Raw genomic sequence first — 6,762 nt, forward strand, 5'->3', positions numbered from 1 at the left:
ATCTCTTACTGCTACAGAGAATACAGGGCACACACACACACACACACACACACACACACACACACACACACACACACACACACACACACACACACACACACACACACACACACACACACACACACACACACACAGGTCCTAGTGGAATGTGTGGTGTGAGTGGCATCAGTGTTGCTCTGCTCTCTGGTCCATATTCCACAGTGAGATGGCTTTTCTCCTGGAGGCTCCTCAGCTCTCTGGTCCTCTCATGTCTCCCTGATGGCATTTTTTCCTCTGTCTCTCTCCAGTCTCTCTCCAGCTGCTGTCTCTCTCCAGTCTCTCTCCAGTCTCTCTCCAGTCTCTCTCCAGTCTCTCTCCAGTCTCTCTCCAGTCTCTCTCCAGCTGCTGTCTCTCTCCAGTCTCTCTCCAGTCTCTCTCCAGTCTCTCTCCAGTCTCTCTCCAGTCTCTCTCCAGTCTCTCTCCAGCTGCTGTCTCTCTCCAGTCTCTCTCCAGTCTCTCTCCAGTCTCTCTCCAGTCTCTCTCCAGTCTCTCTCCAGCTGCTGTCTCTCTCCAGTCTCTCTCCAGTCTCTCTCCAGTCTCTCTCCAGCTGCTGTCTCTCTCCAGTCTCTCTCCAGTCTCTCTCCAGTCTCTCTCCAGTCTCTCTCCAGCTGCTGTCTCTCTCCAGTCTCTCTCCAGTCTCTCTCCAGTCTCTCTCCAGACTCTCTCCAGTCTCTCTCCAGACTCTCTCCAGTCTCTCTCCAGTCTCTCTCCAGTCTCTCTCCAGACTCTCTCCAGTCTCTCTCCAGTCTCTCTCCAGTGTCTCTCCAGTCTCTCTCCAGTCTCTCTCCAGACTCTCTCCAGTCTCTCTCCAGTCTCTCTTCAGTCTCTCTCCAGTCTCTCTCCAGTCTCTCTCCAGTCTCTCTTCAGTCTCTCTCTAGTCTCTCCAGTCTCTCTCCAGTCTCTCTCCAGTCTCTCTCCAGTCTCTCTCCAGTCTCTCTCCAGCTGCTGTCTCTCTCCAGTCTCTCTCCAGTCTCTCTCCAGTCTCTCTCCAGTCTCTCTCCAGTCTCTCTTCAGTCTCTCTCCAGTCTCTCTCCAGTCTCTCTCCAGTCTCTCTTCAGTCTCTCTCTAGTCTCTCCAGTCTCTCTCCAGTCTCTCTCCAGTCTCTCTTCAGTCTCTCTCCAGTCTCTCTCCAGTCTCTCTCCAGTCTCTCTTCAGTCTCTCTCCAGTCTCTCTCCAGTCTCTCTCCAGTCTCTCTCCAGTCTCTCTCTAGTCTCTCCAGTCTCTCTCCAGTCTCTCTTCAGTCTCTCTCCAGTCTCTCTCTAGTCTCTCCAGTCTCTCTCCAGTCTCTCTCCAGTCTCTCTCCAGTCTCTCCAGTCTCTCTTCAGTCTCTCTCTAGTCTCTCCAGTCTCTCTCCAGTCTCTCTCCAGTCTCTCTTCAGTCTCTCTCCAGTCTCTCTCCAGTCTCTCTCCAGTCTCTCTCCAGTCTCTCTTCAGTCTCTCTCCAGTCTCTCTCCAGTCTCTCTCCAGTCTCTCTCCAGACTCTCTCCAGTCTCTCTCCAGACTCTCTCCAGTCTCTCTCCAGTCTCTCTTCAGTCTCTCTTCAGTCTCTCTCCAGTCTCTCTCTAGTCTCTCCAGTCTCTCTCCAGTCTCTCTCCAGTCTCTCTCCAGTCTCTCTTCAGTCTCTCTCCAGTCTCTCTCCAGTCTCTCTCCAGTCTCTCTCCAGACTCTCTCCAGTCTCTCTCCAGACTCTCTCCAGTCTCTCTCCAGTCTCTCTTCAGTCTCTCTTCAGTCTCTCTCCAGTCTCTCTCTAGTCTCTCCAGTCTCTCTCCAGTCTCTCTCCAGTCTCTCTTCAGTCTCTCTCCAGTATCTCTCCAGTCTCTCTCCAGTCTCTCTCCAGTCTCTCTCCAGTCTCTCTTCAGTCTCTCTCCAGTCTCTCTCCAGTCTCTCTCCAGTCTCTCTCCAGTCTCTCTTCAGTCTCTCTCCAGTCTCTCTCCAGTCTCTCTCCAGTCTTTCTCCAGTCTCTCTCCAGTCTCTCTCTAGTCTCTCCAGTCTCTCTCCAGTCTCTCTTCAGTCTCTCTCCAGTCTCTCCTCAGTCTCTCTCCAGTCTCTCTTCAGTCTCTCTGTCTTTCTGTCTCTCCTCTCATTTTAATATGGTCTGTCCCGGTCCCAGAGTCTGTGTTCAATCATGACAGGTCAGTGGTAGATGGGGGTGGAGTCAGTAGTTTGATTGACAGGTCAGTGGTAGATGTGTGTGGAGTCAGTAGTTTGATTGACAGGTCAGTGATATATGGGGCGGGGCCGTAGTAGATGGGGCGGGGGCAGATGGGGGTGGGGGTGGGGTCCATTGTAGATGGGGGTGGGGTCATTGGTAGATGGGGGTGGGGTTCGCTGTAGATGGGGCGGGGTCCGTTGTAGATGGGGGCGGGGTCATTGGTAGACGGCCTGGACATACTCCGGGGGGAAGAATCCGACGCGTCCATGACAACGGCCTCTCCAGCGCAGCGAATCGGAACAGTCGAGCAGGTCGATGATATCACCGCGGAGGAAGCGTAGCTGGGAGGGGTGGTGGGGGGTGAAGTCAAACAGAGCGTGGGCGTGGTGGGGGAGCTGGAGGGGGGGGGGGTACAGGACAGGGTTAGACCAATGATGAATACAAACCCTGCTGATGCTATGCACGTCTCAGACCAGGCTAGTAATGTTCAGACCAGGCTAGTAATGTTCAGACCAGGCTAGTACTGTTCAGACCAGGCTGGTACTGTTCAGACCAGGCTGGTACTGTTCAGACCAGGCTAGTATTGTTCATACCAGGCTAGTACTGTTCAGACCAGGCTAGTACTGTTCAGACCAGGCTAGTACTGTTCAGACCAGGCTAGTAATGTTCAGACCAGGCTAGTAATGTTCAGACCAGGCTAGTAATGTTCAGACCAGGCTAGTATTGTTCAGACCAGGCTAGTAATGTTCAGACCAGGCTAGTAAGAGAGGGGTGGTAGAGACAGAGAGAGAGAAATAACAGAATAGAGAGGTAGAGAGAGGTAGAGAGACAGAGAGAGAGAGAGAGAGAGAGACAGAGAGAGAGAGAGGAAGGTTGAGAGAGAGAGGTAGAGAGGTAGAGAGAGAGAGGTAGAGAGGTAGAGAGAGAGAGAGAGAGAGAGAGAGAGAGAGAGACAGAGAGATTAATTGAAATGTAATTGATATGTTCAGTTGTTACCCTGGCACATTGTTCTGGGTCTCGTAGGACGACGATTCCCTCCTTGGCGATGCTGTTGCTATGATAGAACTCCACCATCTGGTTCAGAGAGAAGAACATCTCCTCCCAAACAAAGTACTGTCCTGACCTGTCCTGGAGCACCTTGAAGTGCTGCACATGGTCCCCATAACTAGAGGGAGACAGGGGAGAGAGAGAGAGAGAGACAGAGAGACAGAGAGAGGAGGAAGAGAGAGGAGAGAGAGAGAGAGAGAGAGAGAGGAGGAAGAGGAGGAAGAGAGAGAGGAGGAAGAGAGAGAGACAGAGAGACAGAGAGACAGAGAGAGAGGAGGAAGAGAGAGAGAGAGAGAGAGAGAGAGCACACTATTAGCACACTACCCCTATGTTAAGAGAGGGGGGGTTAACGAGGGGTGGAAACTCAGGATACTAGACAACGAAGACTCAGCTAATATAAATCTCTATAAGTCTGGAACAGTAATGGTACAGGGTAACCCCCCCCCCAAACAGGTTCAGCTGGACTCCCACCTAATCAAAGAATCAGCCTCTCTTGAGAAAGATACCTCCCCCAGCCCCGAACGGGTCAGACCAGACCTCTTCATTATACAACCCCCACAGACGAGCCACCCCAGACCTCTTCATTATATAACCCCCACAGACCAGCCACCCCCAGACCTCTTCATTATACAACCCCCACAGACCAGCCACCCCCAGACCTCTTCATTATATAACCCCCACAGACCAGCCACCCCCAGACCTCTTCATTATACAACCCCCACAGACCAGCCACCCCCAGACCTCTTCATTATACAACCCCCACAGACCAGCAACCCCCAGACCTCTTCATTATATAACCCCCACAGACAAGCCACCCCCAGACCTCTTCATTATATAACCCCCACAGGCCAGCAACCCCCAGACCTCTTCATTATATAACCCCCACAGACGAGCCACCCCCAGACCTCTTCATTATATAACCCCCACAGATGAGCCACCCCCAGACCTCTTCATTATATAACCCCCACAGGCCAGCAACCCCCAGACCTCTTCATTATATAACCCCCACAGACGAGCCACCCCCAGACCTCTTCATTATATAACCCCCACAGACGAGCCATCCCCAGACCTCTTCATTATATAACCCCCACAGACGAGCCACCCCAGACCTCTTCATTATACAACCCCCACAGACGAGTCACCCCAGACCTCTTCATTATACAACCCCCACAGACGAGTCACCCCCAGACCTCTTCATTATATAACCCCCACAGACGAGCCACCCCCAGACCTCTACATTATATAACCCCCACAGACGAGTCACCCCCAGACCTCTTCATTATATAACCCCCACAGACAAGCCACCCCCAGACCTCTACATTATATAACCCCCACAGACGAGTCACCCCCAGACCTCTTCATTATATAACCCCCACAGACAAGCCACCCCCAGACCTCTTCAATATACAACCCCTCCCAGACCAGGGAGACTCCCCTCCCCTCCCCTCCCAGACCAGGGAGACTCCCCTCCCCTCCCAGACCAGGGAGACACCCTCCCCTCCCCTCCCAGACCAGGGAGACTCCCCTCCCAGACCAGGGAGACTCCCCTCCCAGACCAGGGAGACTCCCCTCCCAGACCAGGGAGCCTCCCCTCCCCTCCCAGACCAGGGAGACTCCCCTCCCAGACCAGGGAGACTCCCCTCCCAGACCAGGGAGCCTCCTCCCCTCCCAGACCAGGGAGACTCCCCTCCCAGACCAGGGAGACTCCCTCCCCTCCCAGACCAGGGAGACTCCCCTCCCCTCCCCTCCCAGACCAGGGAGACTCCCCTCCCAGACCAGGGAGACTCCCTCCCAGACCAGGGAGACTCCCCTCCCAGACCAGGGAGACTCCCCTCCCCTCCCAGACCAGGGAGACTCCCCTCCCAGACCAGGGAGACTCCCCTCCCCTCCCAGACCAGGGAGACTCCCCTCCCCTCCCAGACCAGGGAGACTCCCCCTCCCTCCCCCTCCCAGACCAGGGAGACTCCCCTCCCCTCTTCTCCCAGACCAGGGAGACTCCCTCCCCCTCCCAGACCAGGGAGACTCCCCTCCCCTCTTCTCCCAGACCAGGGAGACTCCCCTCCCCTCCCAGACCAGGGAGACTCCCCTCCCCTCTTCTCCCAGACCAGGGAGACTCCCCTCCCCTCCCAGACCAGGGAGACTCCCTCCCCTCCCCTCCTAGACCAGGGAGACTCCCCTCCCCTCCCCTCCTAGACCAGGGAGACTCCCCTCCCCTCCCAGACCAGGGAGACTCCCCCCCCCTCCCAGACCAGGGAGACTCCCCTCCCCTCCCCTCCTAGACCAGGGAGACTCCCCTCCCCTCCCAGACCAGGGAGACTCCCCTCCCCTCCCCCTCCCAGACCAGGGAGACTCCCCTCCCCTCTTCTCCCAGACCAGGGAGACTCCCCTCCCCTCCCAGACCAGGGAGACTCCCCACCCCTCCCAGACCTGTGGGACACCCCCCTAAGCCAACCATGCCCACACCCAATTTAGGCCCCCTCAGATCAGACCCATGCCCCCCCCCCAAAGAGGACCTCATTATAAATATCCTCCTGTGTGCTACCTATATCCCCCCACTAGAATCCCCCATACTATAACGATGCCAGCTTCTCCATCCTACCTATATCCCCCAATATAATCCCCCATACTATAACGATGCCAGCTTCTCCATCCTACCTATATCCCCCCACTAGAATCCCCATACTATAATGAAGACAGCTTCTCCATCCTACCTATATCCCCCCACTAGAATCCCCCATACTATAACGATGCCAGCTTCTCCATCCTGGAGGGGGAAATCAATCATTCCCTCCCCAAATATGCCCCCCTTAGACACAACTATGACAAAAACAACTAACAAAAAATGGGTGACAACTCCTGCAGCTCTGTCGCACGCTGGGTATGTACATAGTCTACTTTATCACTGAGATCACCCCAGAGTCTCTCAGAGCGTTCACAGTCAGTCCACTGACACCCCTATCAGATCACAGCTAAATCACAGTCTACTTTAACAGAGAAATACTCAATCATGAGGCATCAAAGCCAAAGGAACTGAGTAACATAAAGAAATGCTATAGATGGAAGGAAAGTAGTGTGGAAACCTACCAAACAACAATTAGGCAACGACAAATTCAATCCCTTCTAGAACAACTTCCTGGACAAAACGTTCCACTGTAATAGTGAAGGTGTAAACTTGGCAGTAGAAAATGTTAACAGTATATTTGACCTCTCAGCTTCCCTCCATCAAATCTAAAAAAAAATGTCAAACAGAAAACTGAAGAAAATTAACAACAATGACAAATGTTTTGATGAAGAATGCAAAAACCTATGAAAGAAATGGAGAAACCTGTCCAACCCCAAAAAACACAGAGAACCAGAAAACCCCCCTGAGTCCACGTCTTCTTCTATGGTGAATCACTAAAACAATTACAGAAATACCCTAAAAGAAGGAACGTCATAAATCTATCCAAAATGGAGATGTATAAACCACTTCTCCAATCTATCTATAACGAAGAACAAACAGCAAAAACATATAAATGATCAAAT

General features: G+C 53.3%; 1 pseudogene; it reads right to left on the reverse strand.

Moving 5' to 3' along the window:
• Positions 1-1,979: 1,979 nt before the first annotated feature.
• Positions 1,980-6,762, reverse strand: part of LOC123732227 (GRB2-related adapter protein-like) — an 18,890-nt pseudogene continuing 14,107 nt past the window's right edge.

This window comes from Salmo salar, unplaced genomic scaffold, assembly GCF_905237065.1.
Source record: "Salmo salar unplaced genomic scaffold, Ssal_v3.1, whole genome shotgun sequence".
NCBI lineage: Eukaryota > Metazoa > Chordata > Actinopteri > Salmoniformes > Salmonidae > Salmo > Salmo salar.